The 26,720-nt window shown below is 45.1% G+C and overlaps 1 pseudogene across 1 annotated transcript; it reads right to left on the bottom strand.

The window, feature by feature from the left end:
- Positions 1-4,980: 4,980 nt before the first annotated feature.
- Positions 4,981-5,513, bottom strand: LOC308530069 (ferritin light chain-like; annotated as a pseudogene). Its single transcript has one exon. The product of its transcript is annotated as a ferritin light chain-like (transcript).
- Positions 5,514-26,720: the final 21,207 nt, after the last annotated feature.

Genomic DNA, 26,720 nt, shown 5'->3' with positions numbered 1-26,720 from the left:
GCCGCAGCCTGGCTTTGTGAGAGCTGATTAGCATGCAAAGTAGCAGTGCAGGCTTGTTCATGGAGCTTGTCTCACCTCTGTCCCCTCAACTCTGCCTAGGCCCGTTCCTAGGTGTGAAAGTTCTGATTGTTATCTTGGTCATAGAATCCCATTCCTTGTCTGTTTTCTTTTGCCCTTATCCTCACATTTCTTTGAATGTCCTTTCATGGGACGCCTTGATCTGCTCCCAAAGAAATGCAATTATCAGAAATCAACCCCTCTCACCCATTTCTGCCCTAAGCAGCTTTTGCCCACTGGTGAATTTCACATTGTGCTGAGAAAGTCAGCAACTAATACTAATAACAATAAAATATGTTTGTATTTTTTAGATGACTTTTTCCACCTGGGACTCCCTAGTGAGAGCCAGGCCCTGAGCTGAGTGAGAGTGGATATGAGCTGGAAATAGAGAGCGAGAAAGAGCCCTGGCCGGCTGAAGCCTTTCCTTGACAGCTAATTTCCATTTTTTGGTATCAAGGGGTCTGTGCCAGTAATTGGCATGCAGATTGTGTCTGATGGGCCTGTTATACAGAATAAAGGAATCTGCTAGTTAGAATAAGCCAACCCCAGGCTGATGGATGGGGCATAAGGAGGTCATTGCAAAAGAGAAATTGTGTGGGTGTGTGTCCCTGTGCGTGTGTGTGTTTCACAAGAATTCCCACCCCCCTCCTTCCTCCCTCTTTATCCAGCAAACTCTAATCTTTCATATTGCATTAAGACAAATGTTGCTCCATTTCTCTGCCTCTCTCTGTTTTTCCCTTGAAGGGATATTTGATGGAACCCACTCCAGGTTTTAATAAAGTGTGGGGGCAAAGGAGAAATTAAAGCAGTGTCATGGTTTGTTAGCAGCCCAGGATCTTCCAGGATGGGCCCAGGCTACAAATTATACTCTGGAATTAATTGGCAGAAGGCAGTTCTCCTGTCCATCATTCTTAATCCAAAGGCATGGGGGAGGAACTATGGGATATCAACAAGAAAATGTGGGCTGTTTTCCATTTCCCCTTTGTCTAAGTCATTGGTCTGATTAGGTAGCTGTATTCTTGGTCCCCGACTCCCACCCCCATAGCCTTGAGTAGGTAGGTGTTGTGCTATCTGCTGTTACCCCTGGGGTGAGCTGGATGATTCAAGACATCCTCCTAAGCAGGGTGCTTCCAGTTCAGGGGCCTAGGGTTCGCAGGCGTCCACAGCTAGGCTTCCCATAACCATGGAAAGCTGAAAGAGAATTTGGCCTCCTTTCCAAAGCTCTACTAAAACCCCAAAGCCTGGCTGGTGTGGGTCAGGGGTTGAGCATTGACCTAGGAACCAAGAGGTCACCTGTTCAATTTCTGGTCAGGGCATATGCCTGGGTTGTAGGCTCAGTCCCCAGTGGGGTGTGTGCAGGAGGCAGCCAATCAATGATGATTCTCTCATCGATGTTTCTATCTCTATCTCTCTCCCTTCCTCTCTCTTTAAAAATCAATTAAAAATATTTTAGAAAACCACGAACAAACCCCAAAACACTACAGAGTTGACTGTTATTAATATATGTGTGTTAGATGGACTACTATGTTTAGGATAAGATTTAAAGAAACCTGAAAACATAGAAAGAACCAACTAGTTTCTGCTTTCCCATCCCAGTCCTCCTCCCAGATTGGAATAGATGGTATTGAATCTGGCTTACCTTGTCTGCGATGTGCCAGAACACTTGTCTCAATAGCATTTAGACAGCCTGGGGCAGTGGTTCTCAACCATCCTAATGCCATGACCCTTTAATACAGTTCCTCATGTTGTGGTGACCCCCAATCATAAAATTATTTTTGTTGCTACTTCATAACTGTAATTTTGCTACTGTTATGAATCGTAATGTAAATTTCTGATATGCAGGATGTATTTTCACTGTTATAAATTGAACATAATTAAAGCATAGTGATTAATCACAAAACCAATATGTAATTATATATTCAATATGTGTTTTCCGGTGGTCTTAGGCAACCCCTGTGAAAGGGTCGTTAGACCCCCGAAGGGGTCGCGACCCACAGGTTGAGAACCGCTGGCTTGGGGGGTTTCCTGCTCTCAGCCAGCGGTTAGCCTTCCCCATGGGCCCAGTTTCCGCTTCTTTGTACGAGGGAGAAATGACTGTGCTCCACAGGCCCACGTCTGACTTTCCTGGCACAAAGGGAAGCATTCCTGTGTATTGACCTTAGAAACCCTTATGATAGACCGTCCCCAATTAGAAAGGAGTGATTTTTCTCCTATCCAGCTCCCTTCTTTCTTAATACAAAACTTGAGTTTATCACACTTGTTGGGTGAATTTTTTAAACGTCCATTCACAGTATTTATGGTCCTCCTTATAGTTTTCAGGCCTTATATCTGAGAGGACTTTTCACAATAAGGTGTGTGATGCTTTTAAATAGATGTGCTTTTTTGCTATGGGATTCGCTTTCTGTATAGTTCAAAAGCAAATAAAACTAATATTTAGGATTAAAACAGTTTCATAGAAAGCAAGTATTCTTACCTGCCTATTGGGCAATTAAAAATTTTTAAATTACATGGGAAAATTGACATTTTGGGACTTACAATTCTACCTACAGGCCTGGAGGTCAAACAGGAAGCAGTAAATGTCTCTGCCAACTCCACCAATATTTCCTTGAACTCTGCACAGCCCCTATGTAGTGTCCTCCCCTGATGAGGAGAGACCTCCCTTCTTTCTGCCAAGGATACCAGAGGGTCTTCTGTTGCTGCTGATGTAGACAGCACTCTGTATTTCTCTCTCTCAGACACATCAGTATTTGGGAGTCTTTGTGTTGCAATTGGAAGCAGCTTTGAGTATTTTTGGTGGTAGAAGAGGGTAAAAAATAAGAGGAGGAGATGGGGTGGGTGGTATAATATCTGCTCAAGGCTAGCTCAGTGGACTGGGTGTGTGGACCGTGGACTGGGCATGGGGATGCAGAGGTCCCCACTGACACCCAGGTTTCTTCAGGTTGCTCAGGCCTAGGGTAGGCGTGGGGTGTTCCAGGACTTGATGGGACCACTAGGTGAGGTCTGAATGTTGGCAGAGCTACTTTGAGACCTAGTTGATGAGGTTAGGCACAGAGATGGGGAGCCTACACCCCACTTCTGCAAGAGGCCCAGCACTGTGAGGGCACCCAAGGACGGTGGTTTTGGGAGCACCCATCAGAGCACTTGTAGCATGGATGGAGGCGTTCCTCATTGGGCTGGAGGTGAGGCTCCTGCACGATATGGATACATAATATGGATAAATAATATGTGGGTTTGGGAAGAAGGCAGGGTCAATGCTGGGTGGCAACTGCATAGGCCAATTTAGGAGTAAAATGGCAAACTCCCCTTTAAGGATCCCCCCAAATAATTGGGTGTATTTAAGTTTGTTTGGGGTCTGGAGTTCTGCTGCTTTTGTAGGGGGAATTATTAAACCCATCAGAAGTCAAAGTTGACTTTTTACGTTTCTAGGTCATATCCTTAAATGACAAAAATGAAAAAAGATTAAGTTAAATAAGGCTGCAGCTATGGGGAGTACGTCCCTTGTCATGTTGTGGGGCCCCTTCTAATGAGGCATCTTCCAGAAGGGCTGCTGCAGGCACTGCCTCTCTCTGCTCCTCCAGAGAATGGGCTCTCCACACTTTATACCCCAGCCTTGCCTCTGGACAGGGAGCCTCCTTCTTAAAAGTTCCTTTCCCTTGTGTCCTTGGAACATTAAAAACCTTAAACAAAGGCCCAGCTGGTGTAGCTCAGAGGTTGAGCATCGAGCCAGGAACCAGGTGTGTGTGTGTGGGGACCATTGGGGGGGACCACTGGTTTGATTCCCGGTCAGGACACATGCCTGGGTTGTGGGCTCAATCCCCTGTGGGGGGCGTGCAGGAGGCAGCCGATTGATGGTGTTTCTCTCTCATCATTGATGTTTCTATCTCTCTCTCTGTCTCCCTTCCTCTCTCTCTCTAGAAAACAAACAAAAAACGTTTTCAGGTGGGCCTCATTTGATGCTCGGTGGGTATTTCTTTGTGTTCCTCTTTATTCTCCTGCCTGCCATGCATCTTGGCAACTCTAGACACGGCTGAGGGAATGAGAGAAATCTCTGTGTAACATCTGTGCAAGTTATAAACAAGTGCCCTTTCCTCGGGAGAAGAGCCCCATGCAGGGCGCACAGTTTGGTGAGTGAAGCACAGGCTGACGCTGAGCCCCACTCACCCCTTGTCCAGGCGTCCTGTACAGAACACACTAGAAGGGGTGCTGAGCTTGTCCACACTCTAACTTGTCAAGGGTACTATCGTCATGTGATTACATACCTCATTTTCAATATCATTGTCTCATTACCTTCTTGGAGTTTTGTTAGCTTCTACATGTTTTCCTTAACACGGTGGTTCTCAACCTTGGCCGCACATTAGAATCACCTGGGAATTTCTGGTGACATCAGGATTTTAAAAAGATTCCCAGGTGATTCTAATGTGCAGCCAAGGTTGAGAGCCACTGCCTTAACCACTGCCTTAACACATTGCGGACAGATCACGAGAATTCTTGCTTCCTATTACACAGTGTTTTTACAAAGTATCATACTTTAAAAAGATATTAGCTTGTAAGAACATGTAATAAATAACTTGAAAATGCAATGGGTATCTAATTTTAAAGCGTGCCTTTAACATTTATGTAAAACGTTTTTTTGTACTCATTCAATAGAAACTTATCTGGGTAAAGCTAGCAATAAAACTACTGGTCCGCAATGTTATGTATGTATGTATTTATTTATTGTTTATTAATCCTCACCGAAGAACATTTTTTCCATTGATTTTTAATTTATTGTTATTTAAAATTTTTTTTTTGCTGCTAAAAGCTTTATTGTTTCATTTGGTCTAATGTGTGGGAGAGGGCTTCAGGGTGGTTAAAGGAATGGCTAATAGTTTCGGGGAGAGGCTCAGGCAAAAGCCAGGCACTAAGGGAATGCAGAGGGGCCCCTCAAAGGCCTCTGGGCTCCAAAGGCTCCTGGTGGTGCTTGAAGGTGAGCCTTTGGAAGAGATACTCGCCCAGCTCAGCCTGGGGCCGGCAGCCTGCGGATGGATGTTGGTCAGGTGTAGCCCGTCTTCTTGATGAGTTTCACCTCCTCACCCAGGAAATGGTTCTCCAGGAATCAGAGATAAAGGTCTGTGCGGGTAGAACCCAGGGCCTGCAGCTCCAAAAGGGCCTGGTTCAGGTTCCTCTCCAACGCCAGGGCAGCTTCCATGGCGTCCTGAGTTTTGCCCACTCATCTGGGGAGGCTTCAGCACGTCCTGGAAGAGAATGCGGCCGCCACGCTGGTTTTGCAACTTTAGGAGACACTCAGCGCCCTTCTTCTCCGCCAACTTGTGGAAGAAGTGGCCCACGCCCTTGAGAGCCGCATCGTCCCTGTGGAAATAGAAGCCCAGAGAGAGGTAGGTGTGGGAGGCCCGCAGATGCAGGCTGGCTGCAGCCTCCACCTCGGTGGAATAATTCTGATGAATATGGGAGCGCATGGTTGTTTGGCAATAAGGAGTTAAGGTAGAAAAAAAAAAGGTGTGTTGGCTGGTCCAAGAGGTGGTTCTGAAGGTGGTGACTGCATAAGACACAGGAGAGTGGCTGGAGGCTGGAAGAAGGGGCGTCCCTGGGTTTGTTCCTGTCCAAACACTGTTGAAACAAGAGACAGATCCGGGACCGCTGAGGGCACTGCCTCCATTGATGTTTTTAACGAGTTGAAGGGAGGGAGGAAGGGAGGAGAGACAGAGAGACAGACAGAAACATCAATGTGAGAGAGACACATCAATTGGTTGCCTCCCACAAGTGCCCGGACCAGGGCCAGGATTGAACGGCAATCAAGGTACGTGCCCTTGACCAGGAATCGAACTGTGAGCCTTCATGTCTGTGGACTGACACTCTAACTACTGAGCCAAACTGGCCAGGGCTAAGTATGTATTTTTAAAGCATTGCTTTTAAGGATATTCGTTCATTACTGTTTCAGCCATGTGACCAGTCAAATTTTAACTGAGCAAACAAAGTCACTTTGTTATTGCAACAGAAGAAATCGTTTAAGCAGGTGATAAAGCTGCTGCGAAGACAAATAGTGCATGAATAAAACAACCCAGCAATTAGCAACAGCAGGAAATTGCTCCCGCCCTTTGGGAGGAGGTGTTATTACTGGATAGCCACCTTGCAACTGTGAAGCTGCAAGCATGAGAACCAAAAGCCAACAAGCCAAAGACAGGAGCAGGAAAGATAGACGTCTGCTCCTGATTCATTGATGGTATCATTAGGCTACCAAACCAACTCTAGGATCACCTTTTTACCATTTTTTGTCAGCAAATAATAAATGCCTCTATGTGTTTGAATCTGTTAGATTATCTGTTACTTATAGCTGAATAGGTCTGATGTAATATTTATCCAAGACCTGAATAAGCGATTTATATTAATAACTGCATTATTATTATTATATTCACCCAACCATTTGCAGCAGTAGCTGGCTGCTTGAGGCCACGTTGGCTGCCAGGCGGGGCCTGTGGGTGCAGATGCCACCCCAGGCCTGCAGGGCCAAACTGGAGGTGCTGGTCAGTGATCAGAAGTGGGGAGCTCAGTGCTGGGGTCTCCCACCGGATGCCACCATCCAGCAAACCCATCCTCTGCGTTCCTGCCCCGGTGCTGGAGGAAGTAATTTTCATTTCCTTCTGGCCAGCAGTGGATGCAGGTCTTCCTGATTGGCCCACACAGTCTAAACACACAATTATACTATTTACCCTGGGAGCTCCCCTGAGCCTGAAACTCAACAATGCACTCAAAGATCTCCTCTCCCTCCTGTTGGGTTCTGTGATCTCAGGGCTCTGAGTTAATGAAAAAAGAGATGCCTAGAGGCAAGGCCCCGTTTCTGTCTCTTTATTGATGTGTGTTTTTTTTCAGTCTGGAGTGGGCTTTGCTGTTTGTCGTGAGTGGCAGTGGGAAAGGGTACCTTGTAGGTGCGGTAGGACAAACATTTGTTGTAAGAGTTAACAGCAGCACCCTGGCCGGTTTGGTTCAGTGGATAGAGTGTTGGCCCATGGCCTGAAGGGTCCCGGGGTCTGGTCAAGAGCACATATCTCTGTGGCAGGCTCTATCCCCCGCCCTGTTTGATCCCTGGCCCTGGTCGAATTGACGTGTCTCTCTCACATGGATATTTTTCTCTCTCCCTCCCTTCCACTCTAAAAATCATTGGAAAAAATATCCTCAGGTGAGGATTAACAAACAAAAAGGAGTTAACAGTAGGTTCATTTGGCACACCTGGTATGCTCAGGTTTGTGGCATACAAACAAGGCTCTATTTGAGCCCAGTTTTTCTACAGAAAAACTAGTATTTCGACAGAAATTGGTAGAAATTGGTCTCATAATAACTAGAGGGTAAACACTTTTGGATGGACTTTGTCTTTCCTGTTACCTTTTGTGCATTATACAAAAGTGCACTGACTTACAAAACTAACTAATTTTACAAAAACTAATTTTAATCCTCATAACAACCCTATAGGTAAGTGTTAAGGGTTGGATTGTATCCCCAGTCCTAACCCACAGTACTGCAGAATATGACTTTATTTGGAGATAGCGTCTTTACAGAGATAATCAAGTTAAAGTGAGGTCTTTAAGGTGGGCCCTAATCCGATATGACTGGTGTCCTGATAAGAAGGGAAAATTTGGACCCACAGATATGCATACAGGGAAGATGATGCAAAGAGACACAAGGAGAAGGCAACCACGCACATGCCAAGGAGAAAGGCCTTGGGAGAAAACAATGCTTCCAACACCTGATTTCAGACTTCCAGCTTCCAGAACTATGAGACAATAGGTTTCTGTAGTTTAAACCACTCAGTTTGTGGTACATTGTTCTGGTAGTCCTAGCAAACTCATATAGTAAGTATATTCTTATTACCCAGTGATGCTATTTTCAGATGAGGGAGCTGAGGCATAGAAAAATGAGCAACTTGCTCACGTTTATAAAACCGAGTGGAAGGTTGTATGCCAAACCCTTTGGGTGGGAGTGATAGTGGGTCTAGCTTGACAGGCACCCACATGTGCTGATGGTGGTAAAATGGAGTGGGTGTCTTCAGTCCTGGTGGGCCAGGTTTCATTTACAAGATTTTCCTGTCCCCCAAATCTTTCATTGATGTGTCAGTGGGCTTTGGGGATCTGATGTTTGCTTAACTGAGAAATGAGGCTGTGTTTACAGACATTTAGCAGTGGCCCAGTACCAGATGTTTGCTGGCATGTCAGGGGGACGTGGGCTCTGCGAGCTGTGAAGATAGATGCTCAGATGCTTTAAGTTACTTCTGTCCTAAACTCCCAGTAGAAGGGCTAGACCAGTGGTTCTTAACCTTGGCTGCACATTAGAATTACCTGGGCATCTTTTTAAAATCCTGATTTCTGGGCCTCATCCTCTGGAAATTCTGTTTCTTTGTTATGGGGTGGGGCCCCAGAAATCAGGATTTTAAAAAGATTCCCAGGTGATTCTAATGTGCAGCCAAGGTTGAGAATCACTGGGCTAGACACAAGTGTGTGCACGCATGTACACACACCCACCGCTTCTTGTATGCATACATATCAGTACATATGCATTCCTCACCTATACCCACATTTACTGACAGAAGCACACACATCAGGCCACCTGTGCAAATATTTTCAAACACACTTGTCCTCCAGAACATGCACATGCTCATTCTCAAGCAGCATACCTGTACACTTGCATACTTACACACCCACATGCCTGCTGAGTGTGTATGTAAGGATACATACACACACCCAAGAACATACATGGTTAAGTGGTCTTAGACCAGTGTCCCTGTGTCTCATTAGAGTGTGTGACAGTGATCTAGGTCAGGTGGCCCAGAAGCAGATTCTGAGATGAGAGGGAGTGTGCATGTGATTTTTAAGAAAATTTATATTTATTTATTTATTTGTAGTGGGAGCAACATTTATTGAGAGAAGCCAGTCCTAGAAAAGGTGCAGCCGGGATTCCAAAAGTAGGCCAGTGTCTGGAGCTTCTGTTCCATGTTGTAGCCAGGTGTAATTCAGCATTCAAGCTAACTAAAGTCTCTTAGTCCATATGTGGAGTCCCACATGGCCATAAGCTACGTGGGAGCAGGGGAGCACATCCCCTGCCGTAGGAGCCAGGAACCCAGCACGCCAGAGACAGAGGAAGAGAGAGTCTGCATGTGATTTATTAAGAAGATGTGTCCAGGGGAGACCAGTAGAGAGTAAGACAAGCAGGACAGGAACAAAGAGGAAGCCAGACGAGAATGTGATTTGAGGTGAGGGCGCAGCCTCCCCCTGATCCTTTGGGCTCTGGAACAGTGAGTAAATCCCCCTTTTTGCTCCTGTCATGGCAAGGGAGCTGGCTTTTATATTCCTGCACCAGTCATGCCCCTGTGGGCAGCCCAGGGGCATGAACCCCCAGTCACTTCTGTCCCTCATGGTGTCAGGGTGAAACTTCCAACATGCCAGGGCATCCTCTGAAGACTGCAGAGTGAGAGCCCCCAGAGGCAAAGCGCATGGGATGGTAAAGCCGAGCTGCGAGGCTCTGAGAGGGTGCAGTGGGTGTGTGTGGAGGGAAGTGAGGGGGCACTGAGTATGGGGAGACTTTTTCTTTCAAGAAGGATGATCCAGGGATGTGGGGAGGAGCAGAGCCTGGGAATTGGTCCTGGCCCAAGAAGGCCAATGAAGTCGGGGTGAGACAGGTAGCTAGTGAGGGCGGCCCTTTGGGCAGAGCCTGTTTGCCCTCCAGGAGTCAGCATGCTTCCTTGGCCAGGGTGTGAGGAAGACCACGTTCAGCCTTGGAGGCAGTCGAACTCCGTGCACCTATGGGGAGAGGCAGTGCACAAGGAAGATCTCCCTGCGGGAAGACAGTCAAGCTGAGTTTCCAAGCACAGGCAGTACCCACCCTTAGTAGCTTCTCGATGGCTGCTGCAGAGGACTGGTTCTGCTGGTGCATCCATTGGGTGTGCGAGGTTGGGTAGGCGGGATTGTCTCAGTTGTCCATCATCCCCTTTGGCTGACTGGAGGTCTGCCTGTGTATACAGGATGGCAAAGCACCTCAGGGCAGGGACCATCTTGTAGGTATTGTTATCCTTATTTTGCAAATGAGAAAACTGAGTTAGGAGGGGTACATAACATGAGTTGCCTGAGGTTATACTGGGACACAGTGGTGGAATTGGGATTCAAACTCACACCTGTGCTCCTAGCAGGTAGACTGTGTCAGGGCTTGGGGGCTCCTGGAATGGAGGCAGCAATGACAGCAGGGACAGAGCACCACGTGTGGGGTCCCAACTGGCCAGGCCAGGGCGCACCTGCCGACCCAGCCCAGGTCCTTGTTCTCGCTGTGAGAAGACCACCGGGCCTGCTGTTTCTCCTGGCGTGGGCTGGGCTGGCCATCTCCTGGGAATAAACACTGGGGAGAGATAAAAAGGAAATATCTCTTAAGAACAAGCAATAATTTTCAGAGACTGGACAGTTTAAATTCATATTTTAAAATAATTTATTTGCAAGGGCACAGTCCTGCTAAAATACACACCAAATTTTCATTAGTGAACAGAATACTTAACATCCACAGCCCTGACTGGTTCAGGGCTGTCCGCAGAAAAAGGGGTAAGAAATTGCTTTTCTGCATGACTAAAAAGGTCACCACAGAGGCCCTTCCAGGAGAAAGGGAGGACCTGTCCAAGGACAAATTCCAGCTTAAACTCTAGGATGCAAAATCTACTCGGTTACTAAAATGACAGTTTTCCAGCTTCAAACATTAAACTGTAGCATGGAAAGAAGCCATTGGCAGCTTTCGCATATGAATTTTTGCTGCTACATGTTGTTTACTTAACAGCTGGTGCCCATTTCAAGCAAAATTGCTTGTGGCCCTTAATAATTTGATTAAAAACGAGCCCTTCTAAACCTGCCCTTGGCCTGAACATCGCAGTATTTGAAAGCTGATTCTTCAAACGATGGGAGGCTGAGGATAAAGACACCACCACCTGTGGCCTTGCCCTGAGTATTGGAATTGATGATAAAGCATGGCCATGCTCTAAGCTTCTGGACTTCGTCGAGAGTCAGGGTGTGAATTTGGACATTTATATATTAAAAGAAATCTTTACTAAATTTCCATGCATTTTAAAAGTTATTTCCCCCCCAATTAAACTCTTTTGTTTTGAGGTAATTATAGATTCACATGCGGCTGCCAGAAAGACATGCATCCAGATTTGTGTGTGTGCATTTTCTTCAGCTCATGATGCTATGGACTCCCTCCACTTGTCTTTCTGGTTAGGAAGGACTCCTCCAGGAGGGAGCAGCCTGTGGCACACAGGGCCCTGGACTCTGAGCTGATCCGTACCAGCTCACCAGGACTCAGTGGCTGTGTGTTCTGACCCTCGGTTAATATAAGGGAAGAGTTTAGCCACTTACGTTGGAAGTCCAGGCAGTAATGAAATTTTCCTCAGGTTCACACCTTGCCAATGACCATGAAACAGCCATAAACAAATCAAAAGAGGATGAAGTAGCGTATTTGTTTCTACATTGGAGGAGAAATATATTTACAATATTTAAAGCAATAGAAGATAGCCTCAGAAACAAGGCAAATCAAATAAGTTATAAAAGTTTTAATTTTTGGTAGTGAAACAATGAAACTAAATGAAAAAATTAGAAAATTATTTTAATTATTATGAATAAAGCTTATGGTCCCAAATAGATACAGACTTCTGCAAATTTATGATTAAGACTTAGACTCTACTTAACAATTTATCTAAAGATATTAGGATATCCTTTACAGATAAAGAATGACAGGTGCCCTGCCAGCATGGCTCAGTGGTTAAGAGTTGACCTATGAACCAAAAGGTCATGGTTAGATTCCTGGGCAGGGGCACATGCCTGGGTTGTGGGCTCGATCCCCAGTGTGGGGTGGCAGAAGGCAGCCGATCAATGTTTATCTCTCATCATTGATATTTCTGTCTCCCTCTCCCTTCCTCTCTGAAATCAATAAGTATATATTAAAAAAAAAAAGAATGACAGGTAACATCATTCATTAGTATAGTCTTTATAATTTATAATGTTGCCATATCACCCTAGTTGATAGATTTGCTCTATCAAAATGGTTTTTTAAATATAAATAGTAAACTAGTATGAAAATATGTTCAACCTGGATAATAATTAAGGAAATACAAATTAGAACAGTTTTGGGGTGCCAACATTAAATAACTAAAAATCAATATGATCAATAAAATCTCTTATATTAGGTTCTGCCTAGAAAACCCACACTCTGGCCACTCTGTAATTTGTTCCTATTTTTCTGAAGTTCAAGTTGGCAATTTGTAATATAAACGATGAAAGCACTCATACCCATTAACTGGGTAATCCCACTTTTGGGAATATACCTCGAGGTAATAATCCTAAGTAAAAAAAGTCATTTATACAAGATATTTATGGCAGTGTGTTCATAATAAGGGAAGTTGGAAAGTGACAAAAATGCCCAGAGAGTGGGAATGGTTAGGGGAACCCTGGTGCGTCAGCATTCTCTGCGACCACTGACACGGAAAAGGATGGGAACTGTGTTCATACATGAACATGTGCTTACAGCACAATGCTAAGTGCAAGCAAAGCAGAATGCAGAATGGAACAGTCACTCTTTCAACTTCAGATACGTGGTGTCTGTGCTCTGATGCATCCGGAAAAATTGTACAGAGATGTAAATAGCTGGGAGTTTTATTTTAATTTATTTTTTGTTAGAGAACATTTTTTTGGCAGATTAGAGTTAGAAGTAACGCCTAGAAGAAATGGGCTTAGGAAACAAATTATAGAGCTAAAGGAAAGGCCCTCGGAGCTTGGGAGTGAGGAAGCTAATGGAAGCATCTTTCAGGGTTGTGGTCTCCACTGACTGACTGGCACCAGGGCAGGGGTTATTATTTAATGCAGCTGGTCGTGAGGGCAACCATGGGGTCACTGGTCTGGTTTTGCTGCTTTTCTGGACTTGGAGCTGAAATACAACTGAGGTATAGATGTAATCTCTAGGGAGGAAAGGTCAGGGGGTCCAAACTGCCTGACCAGTAATATTCTAGGGGAGGAACAGTCACCCTGGGGGCAAGATCCCACCCTACAATTGATGGTCTGTTGCTAGGCACCCGGGACTTTCCACCCTGCTGACCTTCTGTACCTGGCGAGCTTTAAATTCATGGGATATGTTTCCTGTAAAACTGTTTATTTAAACCTTTGTCAAACATCTACTGTTTGACAAAATAATGAACTGGTGGTTAAAACTTGGCGACATGGTAATGGATGCGGTGAATTCTTTTCTGACGTGTAGGGTGTTTCTGGTTTCCCTGGGAGAGCTGACCTCGCTACTTCTGTACTATTACTGTTACTGTAGTTGGGGGATGGCCTGTGGCAGGGCCTCTGCCTCCCAGGAAGCCATTGTAAGGATACTGTGAGAATCCGTGGATGGCCCGGAAGCGTGGGAGTCCCTCATTTCTCCCCATTTCAGACACAGTCTTCTTACTTTTCCCTGAAGTTAATTCATCCTCTGAACCTTGAGGAAAATGTAAGTGATGCCGCCCGGTGTTCAGAGAATAGACCTAAAACAATAAATGAGGGCAGGGTGGGGTGGCTGAGGATCTGACCTTATGCCCATGGTGCAGGAATCTTTTTTGCCTTGAATGCACCCTATAAGCTATTACTTTTAGGTAACTTGACTGTAAGTTCCAGAAAATCCTGCCTCAGTTTACTAAAAAAAAAAAAAAAATTATTATTCATTATAACAAGAAGCCTATGGGTAGGGCAGCTCCAGGCTGGTGAATTCCACGCCTCTAGGCTCTTTCCATTTTATCATTCAGCCAAACTCAGGGTGTCAGCGTTGCCCTCTGCCAGCTCAGAGCGTTTCTCCAGCACAGCTGCTGTGGCTCTGATATGATGCCCAATATCAGAACGGTCTTTATCTCTCTCCTTTGAAGAACAAAGAAATCTTTATCAAAATCTGCCTTTTGTCCCTGTTCCCAGCAGCCTGCCTTTCACTTCTCAGTGGCCAGAATTGCATTTCATGTCATACCTGAGCCAATCTCTGTCAAGGGGAATGAGGCCCCTAGGATTCACTAGGGTTAGATCGAGAGTCACTGGTAACACATTGGCAAGTAACATCCTCCTAGACCTGCTTTAATGATTTGGCAACATTAAGGATATTTAAAAAAAATGTTTTTATTGATTTTTTTTACATGGTTTTATTGATTTTAAAGAGAGAGGAAGGGGAAGGGAAAGAGAAACATTGATGTGATAAACATCAATCCGTTGCCTTCCATATATGCACCCTAACTGGGGACTGAACCCACAGCCTGGGCATGTGTTCTGACTAAGAATTGAACCAGTGACCTTTTGGTACATGGGCTGATGCTCAACCAACTGAGCCACACTGGCCAGGGCCTAAAGATATTTTGCACAGATATAAATATTTCTTAGTATGTAAACAGTGTAATTTTTTGCTTGTTTTATTAATCCTCACCTGAGGATAGTTTTTCTATTGCTTTTCAGAGAGGGTGAGAGGGAGGGAGGGAGGGTGGGGGAGAGAGGGAGGGAGGGGGAGAGAAAGAGAGAGGGAGGGAGGGGGAGAGAAAGAGAGAGGGGGGGGAAAGAGAAAGAGAAATCAATATGAGAGAGACAGATTGATTGGTTGCTTCCTGCACATGCTCTGACTGGGGGCAACAATGTATTTTTGAATTACAGCATTTCTTCACATATGTCGTATTAGCTAGGCCCATTTTGGTTGCAAGTGACAGGAACTTATCTTGAGCAGAATTTGGCAAAAGGAGGAATTGATTGTCTCATGGACATCAATTTTGAGCTACCAGACTGTGAAAAGGGAAGGGGAACAGCCAGCGGGGCCTCGGCAACATTTGATCCGTGGTGGTAACATGGCCAGCGCTCCTTCTCTGCTTCTCTCTGTAGATGGGCTTTCTCCACATGGTGAGAAACAGCTGTTGAGCACATTTTCATTTTGTTTCTTTAATTCTGCACTAATGAAAAAAGTTCTGGAAAAGGCCTCTGATTGGCCCGGATTGTGTTGGATGCCCACCACTAGCTCAACCTGCTGTGGCAGGGATAGGCATAGAGTCGTGGAAGAAAATGGCAGCCAATTGAGGAAACCATATGGATGGAGTGGGAATAGGAGCAGCTACCTGAAAGGGAGGGTTTTGGCCAAAACCAGTTGAACAGTTGGCATAAAGGGAACCTTACTCTTACCCAGCCTAAGATGTTATAGCCTTTTAATTATATAGTTGTATTTTTCTTCTCCGGAATCCAAATTTACCTATACCCTCTGGCCTTCCGTTTTCCCCAACCCTCCATATATTTTTTTTTAAAAACATGTTTTAGATATGTGCTGTAATTTTTACCCTTATTTTTTTCAAGTTTCTTCCAGTTATTTCTTTTTTTTTTTATTTTATTGATTTTTTACAGAGAGGAAGGGAGAGAGATAGAGAGTTAGAAACATCGATGAGAGAGAAACATCGATCAGCTGCCTCCTGCACATCCCCTCTCAGCTGCCTCCTGCACATCCCCCACTGGGGAAGTGCCCGCAACCCAGGTACATGCCCCTGACCGGAATCGAACCAGGGACCCTTCAGTCCGCAGACCGATGCTCTATCCACTGAGCCAAACCGGTTTCGGCAAGTTTCTTCTGGTTATTTCTTGTTTCTCTCCCTGTACTCTGTGGACATTCTTTACCTATGAACAAACGAAAATGATCAAGTCTTCCAAAGGGATTCTGATCCCTCGTTCATAGAGGAAGAAAGAAAAAGAGCATTGACCCAATATTCACTAAGTCCCAGGTCCTGGGATGCCTGTGTAGTTCAGTGATAAATGACCCAGCCCCTGTTTATCAGGAGCTGATGGTTAGGAGGGGCTGAGAGGCAAATAAGTAGACAGTCATGGTGCAGCTTAGGCTAATGGCAAAGGAAGTACAGAATCCTGGGGGACAACTGGATTGACGCCCAATCTAGATTTCCAAAGGAAAAATTAATGTGTGGCCAGGCTAAGTGATTTGTCCTGGCTCACATGTTTGTTTACAGGTAAAGAAGCAGAAACAGGAATTACCCTTGGACTGTGGGGCCAACGCCCATATTTTCTCCCACTACACGATGTTGTTTCTGGAGGAGGAGCATGAGTGAAATAGAGTTCAAATCAGGCTCGGCTGCTCATCACAGCTGCCTTGGAGGACCCGTCTTTCCTTTCTCTAGGCTCATATTGCCGTGCGGTGTGGCTCTAAAAATGAGATGCACCTCTTGTGCCTCTCATCACTTCTTTGGGATTTGCCACTGATGAATCACACATTCTTGCAGGTGCACTGGAGGGAGAGAGCCTCACAGGGCATTAATCTCAGCCCTATGCATTCAGTCAGGGCTGTCTCACATAGGGTATCTATACAACAGTGTGTGTTAGGAATACACAAAACCTCGGGATGTATGCTTGGCAGACTAAGAGGAAAGACTTCAGGACACTAACACCAGGGGTCCCCAGACAGACAGCCCAGCCAAATCGCCCAATTGTGAAGATGATGGTTTCTGAACTCCATCACACATTTGGGACCTCCAGGTACCTTTTGAAAGTCATACTCTTCAGAGCAGATAGTTAGGATAATGTATATGAGGAAATCTTATACATGTGAGAGAGAGAGAAAGAGACAAAAATAGACATAAGCATTTTCTAGTGAATAGTCAGCTGGAAAAAGTATGAAAACAACGACCACTAATATCCTCAGAGAGGCCCCTCTAACTCATTGTAGACGACTCTCAAATTTGGCATGGCTTGTTTGTAGTTCTGGAGATAGAGCCCGAGCCTTTGCTGTGGGTTATGTGTGTAATAGCAGATGCTGAATGCAGACTTGGCGGTGCGTCTTGGGCAAGGCCTGGTTTGTTTGACTTGAGATTTTTACCAAGCCAATGTCATAATAACCAGATGGTAATATTATGTGTGTAGATGCTTCTGGTAAGTTACAGAGGTGGGATGAATAAACAATCAGATTCCTCAACCCAGGCCTATCCACCACTTGGAGTTTTATCCCAAAATGCCATTTGGACAGAGATTATTCATTGCCTGCGCAATGTTCTTTCCATCACAATGACATTACCAGCCGTTGGGTAATGGCATCGTGCACGGTCCCAGGCTCTGTGCAGGGCAGAGGTATGTTATGCATAGACTTCTACAAGTGTTTTCTTCTCTTTTGACTTGCTCAAACTATATTAATTTTAATAAGTATTTATGGCAGCTAGCTGTCATCGAGGGGTATGGACGACACAAAAAAGCTATAAAATTCCTTTAACTTTCTCCTGAAAAAAATCTCATTTTCTGCTGCCTGGTAGATCATCTTTTCCTAGAAGAAATAAATTGATATGTCAAATTTCAGACCCACCTGAAGGCCTATAAAATGAGGGAAGCAACCTGTCACATGGGTATGAAATTAGGGCCCTCCTGATGGGAGAAGGAACTTCTCGACAGGGCTTGCTCATTCTGGCTATAGATGTTTTGAATTTGTTCTTTTGTAGTTGATTTAAAGATTTTTATCTCCTTCTTGGGGTCTTTCCACATCATCTCTCTTTAAAGCAAGCTGAACTGAATATGTAGTGTCTGAGCAAACTGCATTATTTACCTAACATTTTTAGCAGAGTGCCTGTGGGTATATTGCAAGCTTCATATTGACATGGGAAAAAGAGATGGTAAGTCAGTGATCCTAAATGATGATGTTTTGAGCAAAGTAAGGACTGAGAGAGTGACTGGCAAAGGGGAAGCATCCGTCCTTGGGTGCCAGAGCCAGAAGCCCATCCTGGTCTGTTCTGCAGAAAAGAGATATGGGGATAGGAACCGGGGTACCAATGTCTGGAGACGTTACCTGACTGGGAGATACAGGGGAGCAGAGTTAAGAACTGCTCTCAAGATGAGAGCGTTTGCTTGTTGCATTATTTAACATTTTCTTGCTCTAGGCCCATAGGTGTTAGCGTTGGAAGGGGTAGTCAAAAGCAGATGGCAGTTAACTAACATTTTTGAGTTCTTACTATGTGCCACACCCAGTGTTAGAGACTTTATAGATAGGGCCTTATTTAATCACAATAAGAACTATAGGAAGCAAGTACAATAGGCACGGCTTTTACATTCACAGTAGCCTCTGAGACTCAGATGAGAAGAAACGAAACTTTTCAAATTTTTCTAACATGAAACTCAGTTTGCAAAACCCTATTCCTGCTGCTAGAAGTGGATGTAAGCTAGCAATGTTTCAGGTCTTTTCAACCCAACATGTTAAGTTTTTTGATCACTTCTGGTTTAAAACATAGCCATTTCAAGGTCTGAGGCTCCCCCACCCCAATATTCACGCATTTTGTGCAAAGGCGCCTTCAGAACCCATTGGCATTGAGTTGATGGGCATCTGGCCTGTGGTTGCCTCACTGATGAGGTGTCTGCTGCAGATGCTCCCCTTTGTCTCTTTTCCCATTTTCGTTTGTGCTTAGTTCCTCCTCTGTTGACAGAAGGGCCCTGGCTTCTTCTCTTGTGTTGCTGTTGACACGCTGAGCTCAGTTGCAGAGAGCTTCCCCTGGTCACGCTGGGCCATCCTCCCCAGCCGTGGCTATGGGAACCACTTGCCTTGTGCTACGGTTGCCTCCAGGTTGGCCCACATGTGCTCATTCTCAGCTAACTTCTGCCTTCCATTCACGTTCTTGGAAACTCCTGGGGCTCCTACAGCTGGTCCATCACCTCTCCCTGTTACCTCTGCAGGGCTGCTGACTGGCCCTCAGAGATCTAGGAAGGGCAGGGTACAGACCCCTCCACTCTCAGATCCTTCCTGCCAAGCCTGGGCCTGGCCCAGGGATGAGGATTAGGGAGTTGGATTCCTACAGGGCTTCTCCTTTTTCCTTCTCTCAAAACTCCCTTCCTTCCCCTCCAACCTGGAGCTCTTCTATTTGCTCTGCTTTCTCTATTGGCATCTCCATTTCAAAAGTTTCCTGTCTCACACTCAGAATGTGTCCTTTGACCTTAGGAGATAACGACTGTAGCAAATTTGTATCAAAAGGTAACTTGCAACATCAATGGCTGTCCTTCCCTTTATAGTTGCAGAGCATGGGTGGGACAGCGCTTACATAGCAGCACATCAGCCAATGCTTTGAAGCGTTACTTCACAATGCTAATGTTATCTCCACTTCACACATGGAGACATTAAGTCTCAGAGAGGTGGAGTGTTTGACCAAGCTGGTGTGCAAGCTGGGGCAGAACCCAGAGTTATCTTAAAGCAGATGTTTCTGCCCTTCCCCAGTCATGCTGCTTCCCAGAGGAGGCCCACGGTCCTTGCCAGGTTCTGGGTGTGTGCAAGGCAAGGCCCTGCGGGATATGACAGGCCCAGTCACACTGGAATTGCTGGTCTTGGGATGCAACAGAGACAAGAGTCATCATTGGAAGATTGGCTCTGCCAGGTGGGGCTGTGAGAATCCTGTTAAGTATACAGGTAATAGGTTCTGGCAAACAGGTCCCTGTTGCTTTAAAGGGGGGGAAAGAAAGAGGTGAATGAATTCCCACGTATGCTGACTGCTCTCTGCATTCAAGGAATTAGAGAAACCAATGGGAATCCCCCAGTGGGTTTATCCAGTGAGATGGCTGGAGAGACAAAGGAGAAAAAGATCAGGGGACATTCTTGACTTCTGAGGGCCGATTCATCAGCAGATATAAATACAGAGTAGGAGCATGTGAACCTCCAATTTTTCAGGAAGAAGCAATTTTTCAGTAACGGAGCACTTCTAGCTCAAGGTGGTAGATTGAAGACATACACTTCTTTAGAAAATATTTTGTTAAACTTTATTGTTGACACTAGCACAGATGTCCCCATTCACTGCCCCTCACCTTTGCCCAACCCCACCCAGCTCCCACCCTTCCCTCTAGACATCACCAGACTGATCTGTGTCCATGGGCTATGTATATATGTTCTTTGGCCAATCTCTTCACCTTGTTTCATCCAGTTCCCCCCACCCCCTCCCTTCTGACAGCTGTCAGTTTGTTCCCTATATCCATGCCTCTGTTTCTGTTTTGCTTGTCAGTTTATTTTGATCCTTAGAGTCCACATATAAGTGAGATCATGTGGTATTTATCTTTCTCTGACTGGCTTATTTCACTTAGCATAATAATCTCCATGTCCATCCATGTTGTCGCAAAAGGTAAGATTTCCTTCCTTTTTATGGCCATGTGGTATTTCATACACTTATTTCTTTTCTCTATTCAAATCTCACTGAAATTACAGAAGGAATATCAAAGTATAAACCACAAGGACAAAGACAACAAGAGAGAACATACCTCAAGATGTTGATATTTGGAAACCCCCAAACAAAATGCTTGAGTCACCATGTGACCCCTGATGTAAATCCCACAAGCAAACAAGCTCTATCCAATCAGATTTTTAACACTTCACTTTTATTTTTTTTAATATATTTTATTTTTTACAGAGAGGAAGGGAGAGGGATAGAGAGTTAGAAACATCGATGAAAGAGAAACATCAATCTGCTGCTTCCTGCACACCTCCTACTGGGGATGTGCCTGCAACCAAGGTATATGCCCTTCACCGGGATCGAACCTGGGACTTTGTGGTCCGCAGGCTGACGCTCTATTCACTGAGCCAAACCATTTAGAGCCAACACTTCACTTTTAGATGGAAAGCCAAAGATCATCAGACAGTAAAAAAAAAAAACTCACCCCTTATAGGAAATATAGTGACCAAAACAGACAGGAAAAAGTAACTCTGAAGAAACAAAATGAGAAAGGAGGAAGAAAGCTCTTTAAAAACTCCTTATCGTTAAATATCCTCAGAGAGATAAGAGGTAGTCTTATGTGAGGTATCCTCAGAGAGATAAGAAGTGATATAACATAGAAATGCTCCTGAGAATTTAAAATATAATAAAAATATGTTCAATAAATGAGTTAGACTATAACATTGAGGAAGCTAACATGGAAGATAATCTCTCAGAAATAGAATTTAAAAATCAAAGAGGTGGAAATAGGAAAGAAAGGAAAACTGGAGAATGAATTTAACACATCAACATTTGACTAATGAAAGACCCAAAGAGAGAACAGAGAAAACAAAGGATAGGGAACTATCAGAGAAATAACACAAAGGAGATTTCCAGAATGAATACAAGATAATTTCCAGGAAAGGAATTTCTGGATTTAAAGGCCCTGCATAATGAATGTGCAGAGTTTGACTAAAATGTACATCTTTATGCAATTTCAGAACACCACAGAAATAGAGAATGGTGTAAAGGCTGCTAAGGGGAGTAAGCAGATTATATACAACACTAGAGGCCCAGTGCACAAATTTGTGCATGGGTGGGGTCTCTCAGGCTGGCCGGTGATCGGGCCAATTGGGGCCATCTCACCCAGTCCTGATCAGGGCCGGCTGGCTGAGGGGAGGGACCATGAGAGGTTGGCCGGCTGTGGGAGGTTGGCAGTGCGCATCATAGCTACTGGCTGATTGTCCAGTCGTTTGGTAGTAAAGGTCACCTAGGCTTTTATATGTATATAGATATCAGGAATCAAACTGGCATGGAATTTATCAATAGGAACCCTGGAAGATGGAAGATAACGAATGAGTAATGCTTTCAAAATTCGAGGAAAGATACATTTCAATCTAGAATTCCATATTCTTCCAAACCATTAATAAAGACTGAAGGTAGAATGACATTTGCAGACATACAAGTCCTTACAAATGTATCTTCTTTTCATGATGCTTAGAAAGCAACTGGGTGTGTGCTTCACAAAATGAGATTGCGAACCAAGATAGAGGAGACCATCAAGTCAATGTGGGGAGAGGCAGCACAGGAGAGGGGAAAAGGAAATTTCCAGGGTGGTGGGAAAGAAAAATTCCAAAACTGCAACTAGTTTGTAGATCTGTTGCACCAATTGAGATTTGAGCAGGGGGATGGAAGACTTCCATAGAAATGTCTTCAAGAAAACGACTGGAACTGGTAGGTTATCTGATATGTTTGATGGAATTAAGACGGTTCATATCTTCCATAGGAGGAAGTTGACATACAAACTAAAAAAAAAATAAAAAATAAACCCACAAAAATATTAAGAAATAAGAATATATTAATATTATTTAGAAATAAGCAATCAAAAGAAACTTTTTTAAAAAGCTGAAAATGGTTGCCTCTGGGGATTGGGAATCAAGGGAACAGTGCGAGTAGTCCTGAGGCTGATGTTTTTATTTTAAGTCTGTAGTTCTATTTAAGAGGATATATGTGCATTATTTTGAAAAATATAATTTTGAAATTGCTAATGTTGTCAGTTTTGGCCTAGAGTAATCAAATAATTTATATGCATATATGCATTACCCATGGACACAGACAATAGTGCGGTAAAGGCCTGGGGGAGGGGTGAGAGTGGGGAGAAGGGAAGTCTAAGGGGGAAAAAAGGGAACATCTGTAATACTTTGAACAATAAAGATAAATTAAAAAAGAGAAAATGGAAATTTCACATGGTTCACTTAATAAAATAAAATGGAAGTGTGAAAAAAATAATTAAAAGTAATGCTATAGATATCAGGATATTTTTGTTCTATAGCATTATAAAATCAAGGATTTTTCATCAAGATAGGTAAAGGAAAACAAAGTTAATTATAGACACATTAGAATAACTCAGTGGATGAGAACACTTCAGTTATGTCATCTATGCCCTTGTAGTGTTCTGTAAGGCTGTGTACGAATTGCTTTTCATGGAAATGTTACATATCACTTTTCTTTCAGCTGTCTAAATTTCAGGCATGGTTGTAGTTTCTTTCTTGATAAATTATTATTTGGAAACCATACCAAAACACTTGCATTCCTTTCTTTCCTTGGCAATCTCTTGATGCCTGTGTTTCTTAGCTATCTATTTCTATCCCCATTTAGAGTCGCTTTCTCCCTCACTTGTTTCAGATTTCCTTTCGAGAGATTGAACAGGGCTTATACTATACACGTACTTGGGTTAGGAGAGAGATGGTGATCCATGGTACAGAGTTGGTTCAGTACCTTGGACAGCCACAAACACCTCTACCCTGGGAACTGCCCAGGTTCTCTGGATGAGCCCAAGGCAGTTGTATGCACTGCACGATGTATCCCCACTAGTAGCTACAACTGATTGGGGCAGAAATGATATCTTACCCAAGGGGGGCCAATCAGAATTTCTTTCCCAGGCGTTCGGAATTTAACTTGAGGCGCAGCCAGTTACTTAGTTTCTTTGTGGAGCTGCAACAGGGTATCTCAGGAGCTGAGGATTCCTGAGGATCAGAAAATGCCAGTCTTCAGAGACAGGACAGTTAAGCAGACATGCCGAAAAAGTCAGAGACGAGAGATGGAATCGAGATCATGATGCCTTTCCAGTTCCACCTCTAGTACTTTCCTGAGAAAGGCTGCATTCTTCCTCGTGGGTCCTGTAAGAAAGCTTAGTGGCCTTAAACGAAATAAACTTCTCCCACCTTTCTTTTCTTAAACTAGATTGAGTGGGCTTCAGTTACTTACAACAGCAAGAACACTAATGGGAACATGTTAGTCTCTGGATTTCTGCGATTCAGTGACACATAGGATGGCTTACGTTTTCAGGGCTTGGGGAATGTGAGGACCAGATGTCCCGGGCAATGGGGCAGCGAGGGTGGGGACTTGGAGGGATTCTGTGTGAGAGCTTAGACACTCCCCTGCTTCACAAGCATCCCTGGGAGGGAGCCTGACTAGAGTAACTAACTACTATCCCTTAGATTTTGATGTGAGTATTTGAAGTGCAGCAGATAGTTTAGCACCTAAATAAGTCCAGCTGGTATTTAACTGTCGTAAGGGGGACACCTTTTTTGATGAAGATTTTTCTCTCTGGTCTTCAGTGCATACAGTGTGGAACCCATTTTAGGAGTCTCCAATCTGTATTAATTTCTTCTCGTGCTCAGTTTCTTTCCTTCTTCCTTGTGCTCTCTCTGACTTGATATGATGTCATTTGGGCTGTATTGAACATTTTTTTTTTTAAGAAAGAGTGAACATTATACATTTCATCCAAAAAATGCTATTTCTGGGTCTACAATTCATCTCTGCCATGGCATTTTCCTGGTTCCTAAAGGACTCGGTACAGACGTACCCTCTCTCCCTCCTCCCTTTCACCTTGGATTCAGCGGGGAAAAAAAGTAAAAGACGTTAATAAGGCAGGAGGTGCTTTACGCCACAGGGTATAGATGATACTATTGGAAATGAGGAATCTTCTTTCTGAATGTTGTCAATTTGTTAACTTTTCTGAGTCCGCTGGTGGCAGCTCAGCATGGGGCCCCGTTATCTCCTTGCCCAAGCGGCTGGCTTTGGGCACAAGTCTGGACTAGGAGAGATTGCTTCATGGCCCCAGTGGGGGCATTTCACAATTTTCCTTTCCCTAGAAACTTTAAAAGGCCGTCAAGGCTTCATTACCTGTATGCTTCATTCAGAGCTTCTGTCATGTGACTCAGTTCAGGAAAGGCAGTAGCCAGATCCCTTGCTGTGGAGAGGGTGTAACAGATCACCCTGCTGGGGGCTGGCACCTGGGACACTGTGTGCAGTGGGTCAGGGAATCAGGCCTTTCAGAAGAGGTAGCTGTGTCCTTCAAAAGCTCACAATTTAGTGCTGAAGATGGAAAAATAAACAAATAATGCGTATATAATGGGTAAAGTGCAGAGGAGGGGGCAGTATCTAGAGGTGGTAGGTCTGGAAGAATGAGGGGTCAACTATGGAGAGAGGTGGTCATCTTATCTGAGTCTCAAAGAACAAATTGGAGTAGCAAGGAGTAGCCTTGCATGGACAAAGGGACTGAAGTGGAGGAAAAGCACTTCAGGCAGAGGGAACAGCATGGAACAAAACATGGACGTCTGAAACTGAGCAGCCTATTCAGGGGACAAGTAGGTTGCTGAAGTGTTCAGAGAGGAGGGGCCCTGGCATGTGGCTCCGTTGGTTGGAGAATCATCCTGTACCCCAAAAGGTTGCAGGTCTGATTCCCAGTCAGGGCACATGTCTAGGTTGCGGGTTCAATCCCTGGTTGTGGCAGGCACAGGAGGCAACCGATCAATGTTTCTCTCTTTCTCTCTCTCTCTCTCTCACTCTCTCACTTCCCCTCTCTCTAAAATCAAGAAACATCCTCAGGATTAGAGAGAGAGAAGGGAGGGGGGAGGAGGGGAGGAGGGGGGGGCGAGGGGGAATATAAAAGGCGAGGCTGCAGAGGTAAACAAGGCCTAGCAGCTGTGTACCATGTTGCAGGGGAGAGGGTGGGTCTTCTTCCTGTAGGTGTTTGGGAACCATCAAAGTACGGGCATGTCTTGCATAGACAGAAGGGCTGAACCTAGGACAGCATGATGGGGGAGGGTCAGACCCAGAGGCTTGGGAAGGATCTAGTGGTGGAGGCAGAACTGACGGTCTGGCAGCCAGGGTGCTGGACACCTTCAAGTGTTGAGGACCTGAAGAGGACTAGGCAGGAGGGGGCACCCTGTGGGTAGATGAGCAGAGAAGAACTGATGGGTGCACAAGCCTTGAGAGCCCTGGATCTGAAGTCTGCACTGAAAGGTCAAGCTCAAAGAATGAGGCAAGTATTGAGAGTCAGAATAAGCTCGAATAGGTCAGAATTGGTCAGAAGCCAGATGCCCGCTCAGCAGCTGGCACAGGACGGGATCTGTCAGGATCTGCCGCTTCACCACCTGCCCCTAACCACTCCTATTCTGTTTAGCCAGTTTTAGACAAATTACAAATTTCCACTCTATTAGGATGGAGGTGACTGACAGGAACCATGCGCAGGCATTAGGCTGCTGATATGATTCCTATCAATTCAATAAAAAAGTAAAAAAAAAAGTTATGGTGGCTTGAGCCTGGTGGTGGCATGAGCCAGACGGAAGTGGACAGATTGAGATGAATTTTGTAGGTGACACAGCAGGACTTGGCTATAGGTTGAATGTGGGGATGAGCAAGAAGACATGTGAAGGTCGGACTCCCACGTTGCTGGCTTTTATTTACTTTTTAAAAAAATATTTTTATAGATTTTAGAGAGGAAGGGAGAGATAGAAACATTAACGATGAGAGGGAATCATTGATCAGCTACCTCCTGCACGCCCCCTACTGGGGATCGAACCTGCAACCCGGCATGTGCCCTCGACTAGAATCAAACCCGGGATCCCTCAGTCCGCAGGCCGGTGATCTGTCCACTGAGCCAAACCAGCGAGGGCTGACTGCTTGCTGGCTTTCAGCTACTAGAGGTTGGTAGCACTAACTGTTTATATAGTACTAGAGGCCTGGTGCACAAAAATTTGTGCACGGGGGAGGGGGGTCCCTCAGCCCGGCCTGTGCCCTCTCGCAGTCTGGGACCCCTCGGGAGATAATGACCTGCTGGCTTAGGCCTGCTCCCAGGTGGCAGAGGGCAGGCCCAATCCCTAGGTGCAGCCCCTAGTCGGGCTCAGAGCAGGGCTGATTGGGGAGTTGGGGCGCTGCCCCCTGTCACGCTGATCCCGGTGCCGGGAGGCCTCGCGGCTCCCCTGATCCTGGTGCTGGGAGGCATATTACCCTTTTACTCTATAGGCTAGAGGCCTGGTGCACGGGTGGGGGCCTGCTGGTTTGCCCTGAAGGGTGTCCTGGATCAGGGTGGGGATCCCGCTTGTGTGCCTGGCCAGCCTGGGTGAGGGGATGATGGCTGTTTGCAGCTGGTCACACACCCTTCAGGGTGGGG

The sequence above is a fragment of the Myotis nattereri genome (assembly GCF_964212035.1).
Source record: "Myotis nattereri genome assembly, chromosome: 14".
NCBI lineage: Eukaryota > Metazoa > Chordata > Mammalia > Chiroptera > Vespertilionidae > Myotis > Myotis nattereri.
Note: the sequence above shows the minus strand (reverse complement) of the source record. Positions and strands in the feature narration are given on the sequence as shown.